Raw genomic sequence first — 22,763 nt, forward strand, 5'->3', positions numbered from 1 at the left:
ATCTTTCAGATACCAACTCAAAAGTTACTTTCTCAAGGAAGCTTTCCCTCAACCCTTCCAAACTAGATCAGTTTCCCATTAAAAAAAAAAAAAAAAACTCTCCTAGTTTTGTGTAACTTCCATAGAATTTATTACAACTTGTGATCATGTGTTCACTAGTAATTATCTAATTGCCTCTCTCTCTCACTAGTTTGTATAATGCACAAAAGCAATGACTGTTAGAAATTGCTTATCTCTGTATTCCAATACTTAGCACAGTGCCTGGTACAAAGTAGGTGTACAGTAATTGTTCAATGAACTGTGAAAGTCCTTTGACCCAGCAGTTTCACTCCCAGGGATCTAGTCTAAAGAAATATGTATACAAACCAGTACAGCTGTAACAATACTGCTGTTACTACTGCCACTAACACCTAACATTGATCTACTTACTACATGCTGTTTCATGCACTAACTCATTTAGTCCTCACTACAGCCACATGAGATCCCTGTTATTATTCCGATTTTATTACAGATGAGAAAACTGAGGCACAGAGGTTAAGTAACTTGCCCAAGGTTCCACAGCTAGTAAGTGGAAAAAGATTCAATACAGGCATAGTAGCTCTGAAACTGTGTACATTATAATACAGATATACTTTAAGCAAACTTCAACTGTAGAAATTTGACATGGTGCCATAAAGATGAAAGTCTCACTTTGTATGCAAAATTTTAAGAAATGCAAATTCCCCAAATTAGAAAAAGTGGTAAAGAGTCACATAATTTCAAAGCCGGAGAAACTAGTAAATCTTAAGCATCCCCCTAGAGCCTCCACCCCATACTTACACTTCACATATGTTCATATGAGAACATAAGTCTTGAATCATGGGAGTTATAAATTATTTGAGGTTTGCAAGAATGCTTCCTTTATATCAATGCAACCGCCCTGTATAAGATTGTTGACTTCAGCAATATTTGGGTTTAAGAAAAAACTCATAAGCCCCTCTTAGGGGAAAAATAACATCAGAAATGAGTGTTTGCATTAAGAATGGAAATCAACTTTTATTCAGCAAAATGCTTGCTAACTAGATTTTGAAATCTAAAGAAAAACTGAATCCTCATTAGTATAGTGGCGAGTAAAAATCAACAAAAAACTGGAGGAAAACAATACATTTTTACTTTGAATGTCAAGTTCTCAAACTCTCAACACCCAAGGAAAATAATACTAGTGTGAATAGATGTGATAGTTTACTTTTGAGCCACGCAACTTAAAATTTTTTGATTTTTGGTGAGTTCAAATGCTTTTGAAACACTATTCAGGTAATTAAGTCATAAAACAATGGTTAATATGAAAACAAATGATTTTTAAATGGTATAGTAATCTGATCTTAAACTTACAGCACAGTCTGTCTTAAAGATATTGTTTAAACATAAAGCTCAATTTATCTGGATGGGGTTAGATGAACAATTCACTTGATCATCTTTCTACAGCTCTCTTTCCTTATAAGGCAATTCTTGATATATTTCTAATAATCCAAACACTTTACAATTTTTATGTTAACCCCTTCCTACCACCACATCTGTAAAAGATAAAAATAGGGGACTGGCTAAATAAATCATGGTATAGTCACCATGTAGAAGATTGCAGAGCTGTTAAAAACAAGATAGATGTGTATTGAACAGTCTGGAAAGATGCCTGTGATTCTAAGTTAAAAAAGCAAGTTGCAGAATAACATTTGTATGCATGATACAATCCAATTCCTGTTTTTTTTAATTCCTGTATGCATACATAAGTTTTTTGCACAGAATAAGATTTACAAGGATTCACATTAAACCATTAACTGTGCTTGCCCTTTTGGAAAACTGGGGAAGAGAAGAACTTTCATGTGTTTATTTCTGATTTGCTCCTATTGACAGGCAGTAGAATTCAGTGGTTTAAACTCAGGCTGCTTAGATTTAAATTCAAGTTTACTACTTAGCTGTGTGATCTTGGACAAGTTACTTAACCTCTGTGGCCTCAGTTTCCTCATATGTAAAACAGTGATAACAAATAGTATCTCCCTCCAAGGGTGTTTGAGGATTAAATGAGTTAATACATATAAAATGCTAAAAACTGAACCTGTTACATAGTAAGTGCTACATATTTTATTGGAAAAAATTTGTCTTTTTCAGTGAACATATATCATGAATTAATTTAAAATCCCAACCAACCAGCCCTACATAAACAATATAAAATACTATATATGGGGGTGGAGGGTGGTAAAAAAATAAAAGCTACCAGGCAATTTCAATCATCAGCCAAGTTTGCAAACTATTAAGGCCAAAGGCAGGGGTAAACCTGTTGGAATGGGGTCCAGTCCCAGTTGTATGTAGGAATGTAGGAGAGTTGTGGAATGTAGGAGAGTTGTGGAAGGCAGGAGAATTCTGGAAGCTGAAAAAGACCATAAAAGACAAGAAAACAGCAGGCCTTGAAGACTGGTGGGAAGCCCTGGCTGAAGCAACTCCACTGGGAGAGGGCAGGGTGTGGGCTAGGTGTCCTGTTCTGGCTTGTGTGTGGAGAGCCCACAAGTAGCTGTTTTTCCCTCTGCCTGAAGCTACAACAAGATGGGGCTTGTTGTACAAAAGCAGCTCAGAAAACAGCCAGACTTAAGCAAGACACCCAGGATGGGAGTTGGGCCCTCCATCTGGCCTCTCTAACTGACCAACTGGAGGTCCACCTCCACATAGCTCTAGGGCCATGGAGGCATTTCCCACACATTGGAGAGCCAGAGCCTCAAGGCTGAGAAGCTGGGACTCAGAGTAACTTGCCTCGGGCCACACAGTTTGGGCTGAGAAACCAGGCCTAGGATCCCCTTTCCCTTGCCTGTGCCTGGACGCATACTATTAGGTCTGCCCCTGGTGCTGAATTTGACAAAAGCCTGAAGAATTGCTGAAAACATCCAGGTGCAAACTATTTCTTTGGATAGTAGTTCTTGTTTCTCTATAAAATGACTGGCAGGTGTGGAATAGCTGTGGTACCCAAATTTGGGGGAGGAACCTTCTTAGAAAGATGCACATGCACTCTTGTACATAATGAATTCCATGGGATTAAAGACTTCCTAAAGTAAATGTGAGACCCTAGGTCAGAATCCCTCGGTAAAATAAACTCTCTACTTCCCCTAGTATACAACAGGTTTTCAAGGTTTCTTGGTAATAGAGAAATTCACTAATCTTCTGTGGTCTTAAACAAGCAAAGGGGTGGCGGGGGGTGGTTACTGAGATTGAGGGGGAGGAGGAGGGATTGCACCTCAACCCCCATCTCCCTATTTAACCCCTGAATGCCTCAGAGTCTTGTGGGAAACAGACCTTTCCTCCCTAGGGTTCTGTATAGCCAAGAGAGGCTCTCCTGAGAGAAGTGGCCCACTAGTTTTCCCACCTCCTGGCAGGGTGGCCCTGGCTCTGAGCTCTCTCCTCAGATGTCAGATAGCCACAGAGCCAGAGGTGTGAGTTCAGAGATGGAGTAAAGAGTGAAAGGAAGATGTTCTTTTGACTTGCCTTCCCAGGATGAGGCATATTGGTTCCCTGCACAAGCAGCAGGATCATGGCAGCTGCAGCCTGGAGGGGATCTGTCAGCTGGAGGAATGTGCAGACCACTGATGCTCTGGGTAACCCAGAGCCGCAAGGGTGCCTGGATTTGGCTGGGAGAGGGGAAGAGAGGGCAGAGTCTCTCAAGCTCCTCCACTCAGAGCAAGGTGGGGGAGGTCCTTGATGCTGGGACAGGTGGGGGTGGGGTGAAGAGAGGCAGAAACAGAATCTCTGCTGGGAACTGTCAACTGTGCGTGCTATCCGGCCTGGTATCTGAACTCTTCCTATTCCCTCACATCCTAAAAGGGAGAGGGCAGAGCTTCTGGACAGAAGTGCCCCCACCCCCACTCCCACCCCAGCTCCTGGTGATTAACAGAGGCCTGTGGAGGGAAGAGGAATTCAAGCTCTTGAGTCAGAAGTTAACTATTTCCAATCTTCCTCTAGTTTGGCTGGGGCCACAAGACTCGCAACCTCTTTCTCTCTCCCATACTGTTTCCCAAATCGTTAGTACCTCAGTTAGGGGTTTAGACCTGGGTTCAAATTCTGACTCCCCAACTTACTAGCTGGGTGACCCAGGATAAATCACGAAGTTACAAGCCTAGGTTTATTGTCCAGTTAAATGGGGACAATTCCACCCACCCCACTGGGCTTTTAGGAGGATTAAAGGGGCTTATTACATAAAGTACATAGTGTAATTCTGAAATTCAGTAAGCTCTCAAGAAATGGTATTTAGGTTGTGGTGGTTGCTTTTTAAAGCCCTTCCTTGCCAGCCCTGCTGTCTGGGTTGGCAGTGCTGGATAACTAAGTGAAATGAGGGGGAAAAGTCAGCTGAGGCAGACAATGACCTTTGGTCTGAGAAAAGTCAGGAAAGAGAGTTGAGAAGGGATGCTGGAGATGGGGCCCAGTGTCCTGGTTCCAGAGCAGACTTCAGAGACACTGGCCTCCATAGGGGTGCAACTGGGACTTCTGCTATATCTTTTGCCTTTCCCAGTTATCTCACTGCCTCTGCTATGGGGTGAGACGAATCCCAAGCTGGGCTGGCCCCTACTTCTCATTTGGCTCTCCCCACCTTGTACTCTGTGGTCCAGCCAGATAAATGTATTTAAGTTCCTGGAATCCATCATGCTGTTCCCTGCCATAACGTTCCTCACCACCTCTCACACCCCAACCCCCTTGCTAACTCCTCCTCAGGCTTCGGTTTGGACATCACTTCCTCCAGGGCCCTCCAAGAACATGTCAGCAATTCCTCCTATGTCACTCTATATTTTCCCTTTCCCACCTCCCACTTGATCACACGTGTGTAAATATGTATATATACTACTTATTTTGTCTGTCTCTCTCCACTAGCAGGTAATTAAGTGGCCCTCATGGCCTGGATTTTCTGCATGTTATGTTCACTAATGTATCCCCAACACCTAGAACAGTACCTGACACTTAGTAGGTACTCAATAAATAGTTGTTGAATGAATGATTCACTATTAAAATTGCCTGGAAAAGAAAATAAATTTTTAAAAAATAAAAAATAAAATAAAATTGCCCGGTGACTGTTCTATTTCCTCCTCTAATCAGGAGCTCACTGAGGTTAAGGAGTTGTGGGCCTTGCTTACCTCTGAACACCTAGCACCCAGTAGGTACTCAGACAATTGTAGGCTGAATGACCATTTCAACTTGGCCTTGGATCTCAGACACCTCACTGCCTCTATAATAAGGGAGGAGCTGGACTTGACCACCTTAACCAAATGAGGAGGCTGCTGCCCACCTACATACTGGCCTGGATAAAAATCTCCACCTAGGAAGAAGTTCTCACCCAAGAAATTCAGGGCCCTTTTCAGATTCCGTTTCTACTTTGGGGGAAAGAAGCAAGCATTAGCTTAAGGGCAAAGAACAGGAAGGTTTTCTCCCCACAAAACAAAGGAAGTGACCAAGTACATAATAAAGACATGCTGTCTCTTAGCATGGGGCCACATGAGAAGCAAAAATCCAGAAGGGGTGGGTCTGGGAAGGAGACTTTTGGGGTGGGATAATCCAGAAGGGACCCAGCTACTTCAAGACAAAGAAAAGCTGACTTCCTGTCAGTCCTGGGATCCTCAGGTGAACCTCAATTAACCCAGCAATTGTGCTCCCAGGTATATACCTAACAGATATAAGTACATGGGTTCACCATAAGACTCATACAAAATTGTTCATAGAGCACTATTTGTCATAGCAAAAAAATGCAAACTACCAAAATGCTCAACAATAGTACAACTGTAGATAGTTACCTAATGGAATACTGTACAATGACGAGAATCAATGACAACTACATCCAGAATTATGCAGGAATTTCACTAAGTGCAGTGACAGAAGCCAGATCTAAGAGGATGTACTGTATGATTTTTTCACACTGAATTCAAATAGAGGCAAATTAATCTATGGTATGAGAAGTCAGAATAGTGGTTATCTTGGGGGAAGGCAGAGATTGGGAGGAAAGGGGCGTCTGGGGTGCTGGTGATGTTTCTTAATCTGTATGCTAGGTACCTGGGTGTTTTGTGATGTTCATCGAGGTGTACGCTTATCATTTGGCCACTTTCCTCTACATATGTTATTCCTTGGTAACAGCTGGTCTCTGAATGTAGACTATTTAGCCTCAGGACCAAAGCCTCAACTGATTTGGGAAGGGGAGGCCTTTTTCTCCCTTCCTGTCCTCTATCCTCCTCCAAATGCTTTGCAGAACCATAGTTTCTGGCCCTGGAAATTCAATGCTCGTCATTAGCAATGCCTTCCTTATGCAGCAGGGATGTGAGGGCACCTGCACTGGGTAACCTAGGAACAGGGTGCCATGTGAGGAGGTGGAAAGGTAGACTAGAGGTTTGAGACCTGCTCCCCAGGCACAAGCTAATAGTGATGTAGGACAAGAGTCTTCGGCAACCAATACTATCCTGCTGCTGAGAGGAAGGCAGCCAGCAATTTGGTTTCCATTCATTCCTTGGAGGCAGATTTATGGGGCAGTGTGGAATCCCCCTGGGCAGTGGAGTTGGAAAATGAGGATTTAAATCGTGGCCTTACTTTTGATTGCCACAGTGACCTCACACTGAGTTCCTTAAATCCATTTTACAGCTAAAGGGAAATTATCACCACCTTCTTTGCAAGGCCACCATAAGCATAAAAAATATTAGACTGTAAGCTCCCCAAGGACAGGGACTTTGTTTTGTTCACTGTTTTAGCTGCAGTGCTAGAACAGTGCCTGATACATGCAGATGCAAAATATATGTTCATCAAAAGAATGAAAGTAAATAGAGGGCATAGCTCAGAGTGGGGGCTCCAAAATAAAAAGGAATTTTAATGCCAAAAGCTGAAATAAAACCATCTTGAAGTTAACTCATGCTCGGTCAGATTCATTACTAAACTTTGATGTTTTCTAGGGCCGGCCCGTGACTCACTTGGGAGACTGTGGTGCTGATAACACCAAGGACACGGGTTCGGATCCCTACATAGGGATGGCCAGTTAGCTCACTTGGGAGAGAGTGGTGCTGACAACACCAAGTCAAGGATTAGGATCCGTTACTGGTCATCTTTTAAAAAATAAAATAAAATAAAATAAACTTTGATGTTTTCTTCCAAAGCTGATGATGGTTAGCTTTCAGTCTTACCCAAAAGCTAAGGGTTGGTTGAACCTCTTGAGGGGCCATAATGAAAAACTGGATCTGTTTCACTGCCATGAAGCTGCCTCCCAATTGTTTGCCTTTAAGGATGGGTCGACCACTGAATATCGCTCACTTTTAATCACTGCTCTAACACCACGCAAGTTCCCTCCTCCCACCTCTCCTTTGTCTTTGCTTCCAGACCCCACCTGAAGGAAGGTGAAGCCCAGACTGTGGGTTTGCAGTGGGAAATGTCCCCTGGTCTACTTCCCTCCAGAGTAACCTTTCCTCTTTGTCTAGCCAAGCCCCCATCACCAGGACCCTTAAAGATGGTATCCAAGCCGGTCCCCTCGTAAGAAATGTTTCTGGATAACTATGATAAAAAAGAATAAATAACTAAATTCTCTTGGGGGTGGGGGTTGTTATTGGTGCCTGTGGGGTTCAGGGCTCCAACATTCCACTTGTTCCTTCCATCCCCTACTACTCTCTGGTAGTAAAAAATACCAGAGAACTTGGAGTCAGAAACCTCCATTCTGATCAATGCAATGAAGACTTTGGTGAGGACACAACCACTTCGGTTTCATTTGTAAAATGGGCCGAACTTCACAAAGTTGTCATAATTCACGCAAATACTTACTGGATATCCTTTTAAGTATCAGGTCCTGGACATATGCCAAGATAAAAGTCATATCTGTGACCCTCAAAGAAGTTCATGAGCTGTTTAGCCTAGTGAATTGACTCTATTAAGCTGTGCCTCTGTTTCTCCCCCTTTAAAAACACGGCAGGGCTAGGCTACGGGGTTTCTGAAGTTCCAACTCTGAGATTAAGAGCTCAAGTTGTTTAATATTTACCTTACCTGCTTCAAGGGAATGTTAGAAGGATAAAGCAGGCTCAGAGTTGTAGAAGGGCTTTGAAGAGGAAGATGCACATACAAACAAGGTATTAATTATACCAGATAATTTATTTGAGCTCAACTTCACAGACATCTGTGATATTCATAACCTAGGGGCAAACAGGGGCAATTGTTTCTTAGCAATATGGTAACCACTGTCTGCTTGGCCAAACTTGAGAGTTTGTATGTACCCGCAGGATAACCCTTTCAACATGGCTGGATCCAGGCTGGGGCACCTGTGTTTTGAAGATGGGGAGCTGGAATGGGGGTGGGGAAGTAGCAAAATGTCAGCTACTAAAGACCAAGGAGGGAAATACCAGTACTTTTTGTTGGGAAGTCCCAATTTATTGGGACCGACTGGGACCAGAAACTTGCTTTTACTTAAAAACAGAAGGCGGCAGCCCATTTCATGGGAAGCCTGCTCTAAGAAGCAGTCATGTTGCAGGGAGATGCAAGGTGAGCCAAGCACATTAACCCACCATTTGTTTTATAAACCAGGTGTGCTCCTGGCACAAACTCACCATTTTCACAATCATAAACCAGACATCCGAGAAAGCTGAATTTCCTGAAAAGATTTTAAATGCTTGACATCATCAGGAAGCACTGGCCAACCCAACCGTGAAATCAAAAACCTGATCACTGCTTCCCCCCAACGACCTCAAGCCTAGTGAAGTGACAGCTAATCTGATGTTTCTTGCTTCAGTAAAAAAGATAAGGCACAGACAACACAAGGCCATAGCCTGCTCTCAGAGACTAGTCAGAGAACTTGACAATGGCGGCGGGGGGGGGGGGGGGGGGGGGCGGTGTAGATTTGGCAGAGGTCTGGTTAGCAATAAAGCTTCCTCAGGGAGCCGGAATTGGATTTGGGGCCCTGCCCGAGTTAACATTTTTACAGGTTGGCTCAGTTGCAGTTTGCTAGTCAGCCAGTAAAAACCCATGCGTAAGAATTTAAAGTTTATGAGGCATGGCCTCTTAATGCCTCTCCTCAGCTCTCTACAGCCAAGGGTTTAAGGAGCCTGGCCTAGCCTGGGTGTTAATTGTTTTGTCAATCTGCAGAGCTATTTGGGGAAAGAATTGAAAAAAAAAAAGTCTTCCACAGACTCAAGGCCCCTAATCCTCTTTTGGAGAAACAACGGAAAGCCATTCTGTCCCCTAGGCATTGACACCCCCACATTTAAGCTGTGGGAATTTGTAGCCGGGGTGAGCAGTACGCTGGAGGCATTAGAAAAATGCTAGATGTTTTTGAAGCCAGGTAAAGTATAGATCCTCTCCCCAGATAAACGTACACACAAGTTCTCAAACAATTTTACAGTTTAAGAATCCTCTGGACCTCCACCCAAGGATCCCGGATTACACCCCTGTTTAAGAACTCGGGTTTGATCCCAATGAGGATCCCCCTTTGTTCTCTCCATTTGGAGGGAAAGAGCCCCCACCAGCTAGCAACTGCCTGGGTCTCATAACACACTGGTTTTCCCTACCAAAGTTACCCCCACGCTCAAGTTTTTGAACTTTGGGGGAGGACCAGAAATTGGGAGATCAAAAATGTGCTTTGATCTCCCATCCATCGCCCTCATAGCCCAAGGCCTGCCGGTTTGGGACACCCCCTCCCCACAGTGACCTAGCATTACAGCCCCAAGACGCTGGGGGCGGGGTGTACCCGGTGCCTGATGGCCCCAGCCCAGGTGTACCAATCCCAGTTTCCAGGCAGGCTGCAGGGCGCAGGCCCTCCAGTAAGGGCAGGGTTAAGAGTGCATTCCAGCTGCCGGGAAAGAAGGGGGGCGGGGGAGGGGAGCGCGGAGAAGAGAAACAGACCCGGTCTGTCTGTCGGAGACACAAAGCACGGTTCACAAAGGGGGCCGAGAGGGGCGAAGGGGGCTGCCCGGGGCACGGCTCATCCCCACACCTGCGCGGGGGTTGGGGGAGGAATGTGGACCATGCATTCCTCCGCTGGGGCCAGCGGGGGAGAGCTTCTCACGTCGGGGCTGGGTGAGGGGCTCAGCCGCCCGGCACCCCAAAGGAGGTGGTCAACCTAAGCAGCAGCTGCGGGGCCGGGAGGGGCTGGACGTCAGAGGGCGCTATGCTGTCCTGCCTTCTCCGTCAGCCACCCGCTCCCAAGACCCTATCTGCGCCTTCCCGGGACCTGCGGTGGCGCCACAACGCCCCTGCTCTGGCCTGGACACTCCTCGCGCGAGCCACACCGGAGCGGACCACGTGCGGCCCCTTTCCCACGGCTCCTACCCAGGCCAGTTCCTGGAGGGTCTTACCTTTCCCCAGGGCCTGGCCCGGCTCCAGCTCCGCGCCTCCCGCCTCCAAGGTCACTTCAGCCTCCGCGAAACCCGCCTGGCACGGCTCAGAGGCCGCGCACGGCAAGCAGCAGACCTGCGCCTGAGGGCAGAGGGGGAAAGAGGGAGGCTGGGTCACAGGCGTACTCGGACCTGCATGCATCCCATCCCGGGGAGTCCTTATGGGGCCTCGGTACTACCTTGGCCCCAAGAAGCTCAGCCCCGCGCTTTCCCCGAAGCCACCAACGCGTGCGGACCCCGCCCGCTCTCTAGGGAGCAGTCCCGGCTGGGGCAAGGACAAGGCAGTGGAGTACCTGAAGTAGGAGGAGGAGGGACGCGAGAGGCCCACCAGGGAGCCCCATGGCTGGAGAAAGAGGGGCTAAGAAGCAGTCACGACGGCAGGATACTGCGCCGCTGAGACCTCGGTTGGCTCTGAGCGCGGCAGCTCGCGGGAGCAGCGGGAGGAGGCCAGGTGAGCACAGGTAGGTGCTGATTGGTCCAGCGCCACGAGGTCCCGCCCCCTCGCAGGTGGGGCCGCCGCCCGCGCGTTAAGGCAGGCTGAACCCCCTCCCGTCCTCCCTGATGCCAGTCTGATGCCTCTCGGTTTTTCTGGAACTGCTCCTGGCAGGGACTCAGCCCCTGTCCTTCAAGTTCTGGGTTCGAGGGGGGAAAAAAACCACCCCACTCCTCAGCCTCCGCAGCACCGGAAGAGGAATGTTTCTTTGCCTTGCGGCTACAGCGGGGAAAAAAGTGGAGACGCATCTGAAACCGACTGAAAACAGAGGCCCCCCATTCATGCTTCTCGGAGGCGCTCTGTTATCCAAGGCTTTGATGGAGGCCGGTGTATCCTCCCACACCCGGCTACAGCCTCTCTCTCCACTTCCCGTGCCAGCCCGCCCCAAGGATCTGGGGCTTAAACCTGGCAGTGAGGTCCCCAGGGACCGCATTACAGACTCTCACTTGCGGGAGAATCATTACTTCTGTTTCACAGCTGGAAGGCTAGAGAGAAGGTCCCAGAGTTTTCTGGAAGCCTTAGTGGCGTCAGAGGATGCGAGGTAGGGGGATGGTTATTAGCCCTATAATCTCCAGCACCTCCCCCCATGTAAATAATGAACGCTTTCTCAACTTTATGTAAATGTAAATGAAGGCAATTTTTAAAACGCGGTTGTTTTATTGGTCTGAAATACGGTATATAATTTTAAGTAAAAACTGCTTCTTGTGCAGAGCAGCCTTCCCGTGACTCTCCGACAACAGCTCTCCTACACCCTCCCTGGGAGGTAAACGGCGGAACTCTACGTTACCCTCATTGCACAACGTTAGACAAGATGTGCTTTCCTCTTTGCCTCACACAAGTGGACCCTGGGCGTAGAAACGGTCCTGAGATCAATCACTGCACCTCACACGCCCTTTCCCCACGGAGCTGGGCTTTCCTGGGCAGTCCCACCCCTTGTTCCCTGAGCCCTCCCCCTCGCTGCCTTGAGAACTCCAAGATGACGCCTCCTGGTCCCTCTTCCTCCCCAGCTCAGATTTAGGGGGTCTGAGGAGGGGTTTGGCGTCTTTAATTATAGATTCTTCGGCCTTTAAGGGCTAACCTGGTAACCTACCCGTCCTTCCCACCACCAGGCCTGTGGCGAAACGGTGATGGCTTGCGCTGGGACAGAGGGAGTCTCTCTAACTGATCATGGTCTCTGGGCCCGCACCGCCGGGGTTTCAACTGGGTCCCACCACTTAACTAGGGTTGTAGCCTCAGACAGGCGAAATAACCCATCCGGGCCTCAGTTCTTCATCTGTCAAATGGGGCTATCATGACACCTACTCTCCAAAGTACTGGGATTAAATGAAAACATGTAGACGAGGATTGTATAAATTAACCCATTTAAAACGCTGAATTCAGTACCTGGCACAGACCAAGTGCCCAAATGTTGCCTGGTATTACTGCTCTAGGAGTCGGCTCATTTGTCCTCCGCAGTTCCATATCCTCCAACTGAGAGAATGAGAAGCCCTGTAATCCTTCGATTTCACGGCTGAGGGTAAAGCGAGCAATTGGCATCTGGTATCTGGAGAGCCCTCCGTTATCCGGCCGGTGGTCCCAGCTGCTGGAGGTGGGGGGTGCACAACGCGCGGCAGCAGCCCGAGGCAGCTGGCTGAGCCCCGCGCCTTCCTCGCCCCGCTCTCCCGCAGGGGGCGCTTTCCGGGCCCCAGGGGAGGTTGGATACCCGCGCCCGGGCGCGCGCGACTTAACGGCGCAAGCCCCAGACGCGACGGGGTGGCCGGGCCTGTCCTCACCTCGCAGGTTCCCCCGCGCCCGCCAGGAGCCAGACGAAGCTATTAGGCGGACAGTTAAACACAAACGAGCCCCGGGATACAGGCCCTAATTAAGTAAACACCCGGCTGGAGGGCTGTTGAGCGCGCTCATTTCCGCCTCCTTCCCGGGCACTCAGCATTCCCCGCGGGGGCGGAGAGAGGAGAGGAGAAATTGAGCGTCAGCTTTTCTGCCTGCAACTTGGACCACACCGCTGTCTTCTCCGTAGCTCCCCGTGTCGGTCGTTTGTTCATTCATTTAACAAATATTTGCTGACAGCCTGCTATGTGCCAAGCAGTAGGGATACAACAGTGAACGAAATACACACATCCCTGTACCCTTGAACCTTCCATCCCAGAGTGTGGGGGTAGAGGAAAGTAAGTACACAGAGAAGTGTGTATATATATACACATATGATACATCACGTGGTAATATGTGCTGTGTAGAACAACCAGGACAGAATGGGAGGTGCAGATTCTCTGGACAGGAGGTGGGGTTGGAAATTGGCTAGGCTAGGGACTACTGCGAGGCTAAGGCTAATGTCTCCAATCCCGCTCACAGCGCCAATTGTCTAGCTCTTAATCCTGTTCCTGACGCCAGTTGCAAAGCCAGGCGACCACGCTAGTTGTTGCAGCTCTTTTACCTGCCAGTAATCCTGCACCGACTGGGCCCATGGTTGAGCTAGGGCTGGGTCTGGAGCCCCCAGACTCCTCAAGCCCATTCACAGACTGGGTCACAAACTCTTTACACGCCAGGCTGGGTCACCAGACCCTTTCACGCAGGTCTGATCACGCATCACGTGTGCTGATGCTCCTAATCTAGGCAACCGGCCACACGGTCCTTGGAAGCTGCAGGTCTGGAAAAACATGGCCAGGCAGGGTGAGCACCTGAGGCAGTCAAACACCAGCCAAAGCGGCAGCGCCTACTCCACTCATACACAATGTTTACTGAACGACCCTGAACCGGCTCTGAGGCGAGGGGAGCCTGACTAAATTGTTCCATTTTCCCAACAGAAATTATGAACAGCGTGATCCAGAAGGTGTTTCAGCCAGGATCTAGCAGGAAACAGAATACAACTCTGGTGGTTTGAACCTTAATGAAGGGACTAGAGAAATGCACAGGGTTCATCTGCTGGCAGTGCCTCCCGTTCACCAAACCCAACCAAGAAACCAGGGCAAGAAAGCCCAGGTGATGGAGCCTGTAGGGGTCATTCTCCCCGGGCACAGGACAGGGTCCAGAAAGACAGAAAATACATGTGGGGCAGGGGAGCAAACAAGAGAGCCCAGAGGCTTCAAAAAGAAAGGGACATTAGAACAAAGACCCAAAGGAAAAGAAGGAACAAGCTACAGCTGAGGATATCTAGGGAAAGAGTATCCAGGCAGAGAGAACAGGGCAAAGGCCCCGAGGCAGTAGAATATGTGGAACAGCAAAAAATGCCAGTGTGTCTGGAGTAGAGTGAGCAAGTAGGAAATGAGTCAGAGAGTTTGGGAGAGTGGGGAACAAATCTTGTAGAGCCTTCTAGGCCACTGTAAGAACTCTGGCTTTTACTCTGAGCTGGAGGGGTGGAAACCACTGTTGGTTTTGAGCAGAGGATTGATGCTGAGAACAGATTACAAGGGCACCAGGGTACAAGCAGGGAGACCAGCTGGGACTCTATTGCAGTCATCCCAGCAAAAGATAAAATGGCTTGGTTCAGGCTGGTCATGGAGGAGGTAAGAAATAATCAGATTTTTTAAAACCCCAGAAAGTCACAAGTGTTGACAAAGATGCAGAGAAATAGAAACCCTTGTGCACTGTTGGTGGGAATGTAAAATGGTGCAGCTGCTTTGGGAAACAGTTTGCTGGTTCTGAAAAAAATTAAAAATAGAATTACCATGTGATCCAGCAATTCATCTTCTGGGTGTATCCCCAAAAGAAGTGAAAGCAGGGACTTGAGATATTTGTACACTCATGTTCATACTAGCATTATTCATAACAGCCAAAAGGTAAGAGCAACCCAAATATCCATCAATACATGAATGGATAAACAAAATGTTTAACAGGTCCAGAGTTTCGATTTTGCGAGATGAAGAGTTCTGTGGGCGAATGGTGGTGATGGTTGCACAATTATGTGAATGTGCTTAATGCCACTGAACTGTGCACTTAGAAATGGTTAGGATGGTAATTTTTTTTTTTTTTTTTTTTTTTTGCAACTTCAGCCATCAATGCTATTTTGTTTTGGCAGTGTCTATGTATTACATAGGTATTAGTGTCCTTTCTCTCACCTCTATCCCAGGATATGAATTTTATGTTATGTGTATTTTACCACAATCAAAAAAAAAATTACTAAAAAAAAAAAAAGAAAAAAAATCAGATTCTGGTATATTTTGAAGGTGTTACCAATGAGACTGGCTAAAAGATTGTGTGTGGGGTGTGAGAGGCAGAGAGGGTCAAGGACGACTCCAGGGCTTTGGGCCTTTAGCAACCAGCAGGATGGCAGTGCCATTCCCTGAGATGGGGGAGGCACGTGTAGTGGACACTGTCAGGGCCCTGCTCAGATCACTTTTACACTTTCTGAGCTCCCCTCCCTTGGCTTCTGTGTGCTGATGCTCCTAACAGCCTGCACCTGTGACTCTCTTCAGAAGCTTGACCTCTGGCTACTGGAGTCCCTTTGCCCTTGCAAGGCAGTGCCCAGGAGTTTACTTACCCAGCCCACAGCCAGTGACCAACTAGTGCAGAAAGGTGAAAGCCCAGCTTCCTTCCCTGCAGATGGACAAACTCTGAGATGTAACCCACAGTTCCACTGCAGGATCAGGCTGAAGCTGCCCTTTGTGGGACTTGGTCTGTGATCACACCCTGATTGCCCTTCTTTATCCTGCTTCTCCTGCTCATTTACCAGTTCCACCTGGGAGCACTTCCTTAATAAGTGACTACAGGCACATCGGTCCTCGTGTCAGGATTGGCCATTGCTGGTAGAACAAGCTTGGGTTTCGGGGAAGATCAAGACTTCCATTTAGGGCACGTTTAGAGATGCCTAGTAGTGGCATGTTGAGGAGAGGCTGTGGTTGCATAGGCCAGTTCAGGGGAGACGTCTGGTCTGGGGATATTCATTTGTCACAATGGGAAAGTATCAATTCTGGGGCAAACTGTGGGGACAGGCTTGCCCAGGTAGAACCTGAGGCATCTGGGGCCTTCCCATCTCCAACAGAGCAGGGCCTTCCTCAGCGGTCAGAATGTTCACTCTGTTCCTGACTCCCTCCACCTACGCTGGCTGGGACTCTTCCACTCTTTTTGCTCTTTTCAAAAGAACTGCATCTTCCCGGTGCTTCTTGTCTGCATTTCACATTTAAAGGTGTGCTACTTACTGCCATGTGACACCTCTGGCACTGTTACTTTCTTCTCAGTGTCTCTTATGCCTCACTCTCCACTACCTCTTTCCTCCCTCCTTGGAAGCTCCTTGGAGTCAGGAATCAGGACTATCAGAATCTAACATCTCCAGACTTTTCCACAGCACCCGAACAGGGAAATGCCCATGGAGTTGAAGTTGGGATCTGTTATGGTTTGAATGTGTCCCAAAATTTCACGAGTGGAATCTTAATCCCCAGATTCATATACTGATTGGAAGTGGGGCCTTTGGGAGGTAATTAGGATTAGATAAGGTCATCAGGGTGGCTTCCATGATGGGACCGGTGGCTTTATAAAAATAGGAAGAGAGACCTGAGCTGACTCTCATACTCTGGCCCTCTTGCCACATGATGCCCTTTGCTGTATTATGACATAGCCAAAAGACCCTTACCAGATGGTGGGGCCATGTTCTTGGACTTCCCAGCCTCCAGAACCATGAGCTAAATCAATTTCTGTTCCTGATAAATTACCCAGCTCAGGTATTCTGCTATAGCAGCAGAAAACAGACTAAGACAGGGTCCACAGACCTGAGTTTGAATCATGCCTCTGAAAATGGTTGTCTGGTGACCTGAGGTGAGTTACTTAACCCCTCTAAGCCCTCTGGAGCTAGTAAGTCCCATTTGCTGAGACTATCCCAAACTGAACTCCTGACCTTCCCCTATAAACCTGCTTCCCCCAAATCTTTCCATCTTAGCAAAAGGCAACTGCATTCTCCAGCGGCCCAGGCTGAGCCATCTCTCAGTCTCTGACTCATCTTCTACCACTTGCTCACTTAGCTTCTCTCATACCAGCCTCCCTGTTGTTCCTCAGACATGATAGGAGCTCCAGCCTCAGGCCTTTGCACTTGCTCTTCCTATGCCCAGCTCACTCTTCCCCAGACATCCACCGCCTCTGTCTCTCTCCTTCACTTCTCTCAGGTCTCTGCTCAGAAGTGGCTCCTCAGAGAGGCCCTCCCGACTACCCTGTGTAGATAGCACTCTCTCATTATCCTGTTTCTCTCCTTTCTCCTGCTTTATTTATTCATAAGGAATAATTTTAAGAAAAAAAAGTAAAAAAGAAAGAATATTTATTCATAGCACTTATTACACCTTGATTTATTAGTACCTATATAATTTTTTTGAGAGGCAACGTATAGTAATGATCAAGAGTAAGGACTCTGGAGTCACACTGCCTGGCTTTGAATCCTGAGTCCAGCTCTTCTTAGCTGAGACTGGAGGCACCCTTGTGCCTCAGTGTCCTCGTCTGTAAAATGGGATAAGGATAATAATACCTTCCTCATAGGTTTTGAGTTAATACTAGTAAAGCACTTTAGGACATAGTAAACATAAGAGTTTATTAAGTTGTACTTATTGCCTCTCTCCCCCCACTGAATGTATCCTCTGTAGAGGCAAGGGTTTTGTCTCTTTTGTTCACTGCTGAATCTGCAGTACATAGGACAGTCTGGCAAAAATAGATACTCAGATATTTATTGAATGAGTGAAACCAACAAGATAATAACTGTTAAGCATCTGGCAGGGTGCTAGATGCATAGTAGAAGCAAAAATCAATGTTGGTTCCCTGACCCATCTCACAGAGCTGATGTGAGATCCTATGAGCTGATATAAGGGAAAGCATTTTGTTAAGTGTCATACAAATCATAAAAGTTATAATAAAATGAACCACTACCATTTCCTGATTACTCACTGGACACCAGACTCTATGTTAAGTACTTTCATGCATGATGTCATTCTAATCCTCACAACTCTACAAGGTAGTTCATATTATTCCTGTTTCACAGACAAGGAAACTAAAGGTAAGTGCCTTGCCCAAGGACACACAGCCAAGGCAGTGGCAAAGCCATGGTCTAACACAGTGCTGTCTCACTCCAAAACTCATTGCCTCCTTTAGTTGCTAACCTGCTATCCATAAATATTTGCTGGAAGAATGAATTTGAGGGGCTAGCCAGTTAGCTCAGTTGGTTAGAGTATGGTGCTGGCAACACCAAGGTCAAGGATTTGGATCCCCATGCCAGCTGCATACACACACACACACACACACACAAATTTGACAAACAGTTCTTTGGTGTATTAGAAAGATTTCCAGGGGCCGGCCCGTGGCTCACTCGGTAGAGTGCGGTGCTGATAACACCAAGGCCCCGGGTTCGGATCCCATATACGGATGGCCGGTTCGCTCACTGGCTGAGCGTGGTGCTGACAACACCAAGTCGAGGGTTAAGATCCCCTTACCGGTCATCTTTGAGAAAAAAAAAAAAGAAAGATTTCCACAATATCCTATTCTTTCTCTTAAGAACCTCTCAAAATAAACATTTTTGCTTTCAGTCCAAGGTTAAATTCTGTGTCCTCCAAGAAACATTGAGAAAGAGATTTTCTGCCCATTTTTGGCAGAAGAATTCCCAGAGCTTCACTCCCATGGAGCACACTAATGGGGAGGTGTCCCAAAGACAAGCAGGTGTTCACCAGTCATCCAGGATGTGGCCTTAAAACCTGGTGAGGCCCTTTTTCCTGGCACCTCCAACCAGTTCTGAACAAATGATTCCATAATCTTTGTGTCTGTTCCTGAACTTTCGGGGACCCTCCTTTGTGCTCTGTGCTGTCACTGGCCAGCTCTTCCCGTTTATCATTTCTGAATCCTTAAAGGTACTGATGCAGCCTGCTCTCGTGGAGAAAGCTGATCCGCATACCTTCCCTTTCCTTGAATCTTGGGTGGGGCTGTGCTGCCTTCAGCACTGTGAATTTTTGCCAAGGCCTGAGCTGTCAGTTTCCAGAGATCAGAGGACAAGCATTTATGTACGTATGTATGTCAAGGGCAAGGAATCGATTAATCAATAAGCACTCACAAAGCCCTAAATCCCAGTGGTTGGCTAACATCTAGAAACTCTTAGAACTTTAGGGCCAAAAAGGACCTTAAATAAAATAATACTAATAATAACAACAAAATAATAACAATCTGCCCTCAGAGCCATTAATCTTCCTTCCCCTGAAAGGCAAGGGTGACCTGGCTGACCATATTTCTCCGGTTCCCTTGAGAGATGACTTCCTGTTGGTCTCAGCCCATGGGAGGCACTACTGGAAAACTGGAGGGTGGGACAAAGGAAAAAGCCAGAGCATCTCTCCTCCTTCTTCAGCAGTGTCCCCATTTGGCCTCTCCGTTACCTCTGCATTAAATTCCCTCTGGTTCAAATACTCACAGTGGTTTTTATCTTCCTGACTGATAGAATAGTTAAAACTTACACAGTACTTACTATGTGCCAGACACTGCTCTAAGTGCATTATGTAACTTGACTTATTTAATTCTACCATCAGAGGGATGATTACATTTTACAGATGAGAAAGCTGAGGCACAGAGAGTTTGATCTAGCCCAGTGAGATCCTAAATCTGGATGCATATCAAGAATTGGAAGCTAATAAAAAATAGAGGAGGTGAGAGATGTCACCCTAACCCTACTGAATCAGACTCACCAGTCTGTAGGGCCTAGGAATCTGGAGATTTAATAAGCTCCCCAGGCAATTCTGATGCAGCCAACCCAGCACCCTTTCATGAACTGGCATTTGCGAAACCTAATTTCATTTTGATGATGAAGACACCAGGATTCAGATCAGGATTGTGACCTGCCCATGGCCACACAGCAAGTTCAGTGGCAGACAAATACAGGGCCAAGGACAGCACTGTCTGCTTCTCCCACTACCTTCTTGTTCAAGGTCACATGGCTGGTTCTGATGTTTAGACTTGCTCTCCCTGGGAGCCATCTGAAGCCACTTCTTATTAGAAATGTTTTGGAAAATTCAGTATATAAACAGACATGTACGCAGGATTGCTGAGTGGTTGATCGGTGTTTGGGAAAAGGAAAAGGGAGGCAGTCTAATCCACTTAATCTCTTATTTTCCAATCTCTCTGAATAACTTTAGAGAGCTTGTTAACTCTTCCCTTGTCTACCTTTCCTTACTGACTCAGTCACTGTGGTCAGGACAAGAATCTACATTTTTTAACAGGGGCCCAAGATGGTTTGACAATTGGGGAAAATATAAAAACCCCAAAAGCCCAAAATCTGAATGGACTTCAGTAATAACGTCAACTCCGTAATGACTGGATTTTTTACTCATTTCCCCCAAATGCTGTATTCCCAGCATCAACAACAGTGCCTGGCACCCTGTAGGTGCTTAATAAATATTTGTTGAGTGAAATAGTAATGATATATATTTTTTTGCATTTTGAAAATATCTTCTGTACAGTTATTCACCAGACCTCATAATGGACATGACAGATAGCTCAGTTCCCATTTTACAGGAGATGAAGCTGAGTTCAGAGAGATTCGGTGCCTTCCCAGGCCACACAGCTGATGAGTGGTGTTGCAAGTCCTCTCTATGAAATTTTTCTCTCCCAGCTGAAAGTATGAAAACGATGAGAAGAACATAGGCAGAGAATGCAGATATGAATGAATGCAAAATAAACTTCCAGAATAAATAAAATAACTTGATAAGGAATTCTATTTATCACTAGAGGGAGAGATTGAATGCTTAAAGATTCCAGGGGATACACAAATCCCTCTATCTCTTGGATTCCTAACTTTAGTTGTTAATTCCTTGCTTGCCTGCTATGTTGCTAATAATAGCTCCCCCTGATACCACATTGTTAAGTGCCAAGGGCTTTGTGCATGTTATTTCATTTAATTTTACCATCTTTCTCCTGGACTACTGCAATAGCTTTCCTTTTTGCCCCTCCAATCTGTTTTCCCCACTTCTGGCAGACTGATCTTTATAACTGCTAAATCTGATCACTTTGCATCTCTAATTAAAATCTCTAAATGCTTTCCTGTTGTGCTCTATCCAGGTCTTGTAAGGTCCTGCCTGGTCTAGTCCCTACCTACCTCCCCATCCATTACATTCAACACATATTTATTGAGGGCCCACTATGTGTCAGATGCTGTTTTGGGCACTGAGAATACAATGGTAAACCAAGTAGACAAGGTCCTTGCTTTCATGGAGTTTATGATAATAAACAAGTAGAGAAGTGGACAGACAAGAAAATTACAGATGGATGTAAGTGCTCAACAGGAAATAAAGTAATGAGATAGTCACTGGGGAAGCCCATTTTTGATAGAATGGTCCAGGGCAATGCTCTGAGGGAGTGACATTGAAGCTAAGACCTGAAGGTTGAGAAGGACCCAATCATGGGAAAAGCTGGAAAAAAGAGTATTTGGGCAGAGGGAATAGCATGTGTAAAAGTCCTGAGGTAGGCAACTTCTAGCAATCAGGATCAGAGAGGTCAGTGTGGCTGAAGGAGAGAGAGAGACAGAGAGAGAGAAAGAGAGAGACAGATAGAGAGAGAGAGATATAGAGAGAGAGAGATTAGAAAAACAGGTGAGAGCCAGATCATATGAGGCTCTGCAGCCACAGAAAGCGGTCTGAATTTTATTCCAGGGCAAAGGAAGCTACTGAAGAATTTTAAGCAGAGGAAGAATATGACCTGATTTATATTTTATAACAACCCTCTAGCTTCTGTGTGAAAAATTGATTGGGGGTGGGAGGAATGGAAGTAAGGGACAAGAGAGGAGGCTGGTGCTGTGTCCAGATGTGAGATGACAGACTTGGCTTAGACCATGGTGGTGGCAGAGGAAATGAAGAAAAGTGGTAAGATTCTAGACAGAACTTTGGGTAAAACTGACAAACTTGCTGATAGATTGGTTTGGAGGTGAAGGAACGGAGGAATTAAGGCTGTCTCCTATTGGGGCTTAGATAGATGGTGGTGCCATTGATGAAGATATAAACAGGTACAGGAGGAATCAAGAGTTCTAACTGGACTGTGAAGTTGGAGGTGCTCTGAGCTAACCAGGTACAGACATCTACTTGTCTGTGGGCTATTTGGGTCTGGTGCTAAGAGGTTAGGCTAGGTTGGAGATAGAAATGCAAATATCTCCATAGAGATGACATTTAAAGACATCGGATTATCCCTGAGGCACTTGGACATTTGAAGACTGGGTGTAGGAGGAAGGACTAGAGAGATAAAAGGAAAACCAGAAGACTGAAGTCAACAGAAGAGAGGGTTTCAAGAAAGAGGAAGTGGTCAGCTGGGTTAAATGCTGCTGGGAGGCCATGAAAGATGTGGCCAGAGACATGTCCATTGAATATATCATTGCAAGAGTTTTACTGCAGAATCAACCCTGAAGCCAGGTTAGACAGAAGAGGAAATTAGAGGTGAAGAAACGTGTAGACAACTTTTTTCTAAGTTTGGTTTAAAGGGGAGTAAGGAAATGGGGTACAGCTGCAGGGGTATGTGGGGGTCCACTGAGAGTTTGTTTTTTTCAAATGGAATTTACTAGAATCATGTTCTCCAAACTTCAGTCACTGAAGAACCATCTTTATTTTTGCCCCATCCTCACACCATGGGTGCTCTATACTTAAAATTTTTCTTAAAGTCAACTCACTTGCAATTAAAACAGATTTACTTTAAAAACTTTCTTAAATAATATTACTATATCAAATGGGAAACCGACGACATTTGCCAGAAATAGAAGGTAAATGATTTAAAAATCAGTACAATAAGAAGAAAACAAGGCTATTAAATTCTAGCTGGATATTGCTCCCTGCTGGGGGCTGAGCCTGGGAACAGCTCTTTGTTTAGAAAGGAAAATCATCAAGTGTTAGATATTAAAGACATATCAACATTTAAGTGAGACTTTCTTTTTGAAGAACTGAAAGAGGATTGAAAAGAAAATAATTTTTTCTCTATGTGATTTAAAACCACCTAAT

General features: G+C 46.2%; 1 protein-coding gene across 1 annotated transcript in view; it reads right to left on the reverse strand.

Moving 5' to 3' along the window:
* Window positions 1-10,388, reverse strand: part of CDH3 (cadherin 3) — a 39,882-nt gene extending 29,494 nt beyond the window's left edge. The window contains exon 1 of the mRNA XM_063110547.1: window positions 10,314-10,388. The gene's annotated coding sequence lies outside the window, so the exon portion shown is untranslated. The remainder of the gene's footprint in view (window positions 1-10,313) is intronic.
* Between the last annotated feature and the right edge of the window lie 12,375 nt (window positions 10,389-22,763).

This window comes from Cynocephalus volans, chromosome 10 (assembly GCF_027409185.1).
Source record: "Cynocephalus volans isolate mCynVol1 chromosome 10, mCynVol1.pri, whole genome shotgun sequence".
Classification (NCBI taxonomy): domain Eukaryota; kingdom Metazoa; phylum Chordata; class Mammalia; order Dermoptera; family Cynocephalidae; genus Cynocephalus; species Cynocephalus volans.